Source organism: Octopus bimaculoides, chromosome 24 (genome assembly GCF_046866305.1).
Source record: "Octopus bimaculoides isolate indiv1 chromosome 24, ASM4686630v1, whole genome shotgun sequence".
Classification (NCBI taxonomy): Eukaryota; Metazoa; Mollusca; class Cephalopoda; order Octopoda; family Octopodidae; genus Octopus; species Octopus bimaculoides.
Genome location: NC_142951.1, coordinates 17,254,364 through 17,257,189, shown reverse-complemented (window position 1 = coordinate 17,257,189; position 2,826 = coordinate 17,254,364).

Here is a 2,826-nt window from a genome sequence, read left to right as displayed (position 1 = left end):
ATTATTATTATTATTATTATTATTATTATCACCATTGTTGTTGTTGCTGCTGCTGTTGTTTTTGTTTAATCTGCATATCTGTTACAATCACTTGCCAAGACACATCCAGCGTCCTAGGGCTAGTGAAGGATAAGAGATGTTACAGTATGACTAAAGCCTGAGGAGAGGAAGTGGCAGGGGCAGTAGCGAAATATCTTCATGTAATGTAACACATACAATTAAATTGATAGAGTTTTCTGAGGATGTGGGCAGTATTTGTCAGCACAATCTTTTGAATTCCTCTGAGACATGGTTCTCCTGGGATGTTGTCTTGATATTTCTGACATCTCTTTTTTTATCATACCTAGGGTACCTACAATAACAGGAACAGTTCTTGCTTTATGATACCACATCTTTTGTATTTCAATTTCCAGGTCCTTATCTTTACTTAGTTTGTCAAATTCCTTTACAGATATATTTTTATCAGTGGGAACATTTATTAGTCTACAGGTATATTGTTCTCTGTCTTTAATAATTATGTGTGGTCGACTAACCGGGATCATTCTGTCAGTGTTGACTGGAAAATCCCAGAGGATTGTGATATTTTTACCTTCAACGATTGGCTCAGGATGATGTTCATATCAGTAAGCAGGAGTACCGATTTTGTAGTGTTTACATATTTTCCAATGTAAATACTGTACTACGATATTGTGGCAACTTTTGTATTCGTTTGGTGTCACCACAGGAATCCTGAGACGAGATGGTCTACTGTTTCATCAAATATGTCACAGAATCTGCATTTAGGGCCAGAATCGTTTGGAAGAACGTAAGCATGGTAATTTATGGTAAGCAAACTTTGATCTTGTACCGCCAGTACTGAATCATTGCATCCCACAGCATTTTGCAGTCTTCATTCTCAGTCATTTCTTCTGGTTGTTTGCTCATACCACGTTTTTGCTCTTTGTAGGCTGTGATTTCCACAGAGGTACCAATGGATCATTCTTTCCACTTTGTCAGGTCGTCTTTTGTATTCGCGTTGTGCCAATTTCGGGCATTCGTTAACGATATGCCATACTGTTTCACTCCTCTAATCACACATTCTACAGTTGTCGCTGTCGGTAGTGTTGTCGATTCTGCACTTCGCACAGTCCTTAACGCTTGTTCTTGTTCTGCGCATATAAGTGCTTCTGTCTCTATCTCAGCTCACTCTCCTTCATCCATAGCCACCGGTCTTTTATATCTGTCTTAGCGTTTGTATATTTTGCAAATTGACCGCACACTCTTATCTCCTTCCTTGTTGTTTCATTTTTTGTGTTCTTTTCCTTTTTAAGTTTTCTTTCTTTACACAATTATCAGTTTTAATGACGCCGGATTTCTTCACGTGTTTCAGCAATGGTTCCACGGTATTTTTTACATACCACCCTGAGCTGTTTTACTTTGTTTCGATACAACCCTGGCGACTGATCAAGCCTCTTCGACCCTTTCTTCTGGACAAGTACAGCCAATCGGTGTCACTCTTAGATTTGAAGGGTCCGTATGCAAGTTCATCAGTTCTCTCTTTTGCCAATCTATGGTTCCAGCTCCAAACCGAAATGATGCTATCGCCCATGTATTAACTGCGTGGATTTTATTCCACCCGGTCAATTTTGAGCGCAACACGAATCTTAGTCTCCGGAAATATTCCCTCCTCAGTTTCTCTTTCATTTCCTTCTCCATTATCTCGTTGAACTCTAGTATGCCAAGGTATTTGTAGCCTTCCTTTTCAATTTTTTTAATCAGTTCTCTATTAGGTAATTCAATCCCTGCTAGGGGCTGTACCTTGTCTCTTTCCAGGTACATTATACCACACCTCATGAGTCCGAATTCCATTCTAATAGCACTAAAACAGTGGACCGTTTTCACCAAAGAACTCACTTGTGCCTCATCCTTGCGATACAGCATTTAGCTGGTAACCCAGGTTCATTTTCCTATCGCATTGGAAAATCCTTCTTCTGATGCAAAGAGTGTCCAAGCCTTTTCCGTAGGATGTCAATTCAGTTCCCCACCCCACCATACTTCTCTTCAGAAAACATTTGTGGAGCATCTTGTCCACCACTACTAGATCCGATTTGTTATGCTCTAGCACCTGGATTTAGTAGGTTTCCGACTCCGCCACTTTCTGCGGTTTGTGCTCATACCACATCTTACCTCTTTCTAGGCCCCACATTTTACAGTTTCCAATGTCACACTTTCACTATGTCATCGTGTCGCCACAACATGTGGTTTTGGGCGAGCAATGGTCTCGTCACTCTATTACAGATGTGGCAGTGAGGACACTTGCTTATTCCTAAAGTTTACCCTCCAATCTGTGGCCAAAGCGTGGTCTTGCGCTGCCAGTATGGTGCGCTCAGTTTCTTTTTTCAGTGCTCCTTTCTTCAGCCAGTCACACCTATGTTTTCCAGCGACTTCAGTTGTGACTACATGGAATTGATTGTGTAGTCTTTTGTTGCGGAATGCTTCTTCATGTCCTTTTTGTTCTTTTTGTATATTTTCCCTTTTTCCCTGCTTTCAATACGCCCTCATTCCTAACTAACACTAGCAAGGTTTTCTTAAGTTACCGAATTCGATACTTATCAGTTCCCTTCATTTGCTCTTTTCATGTATAGGCGATCAGCGTCTGCACGTGGATGATGGCTTCATGCATCGTTAGGAGGTTTCTTGTTTTTCTGTCTAACTCTTTTAGCTCATCCGCTCTCTACATCAGAATTCCAGCACTATACAGAACTTCAGCGACTGCGTACGAACTTATTGCTAAAATTACGTTTCTGGCATTCAGCTTTGAAACCAATATTTTTCTCAAGCTTTCCT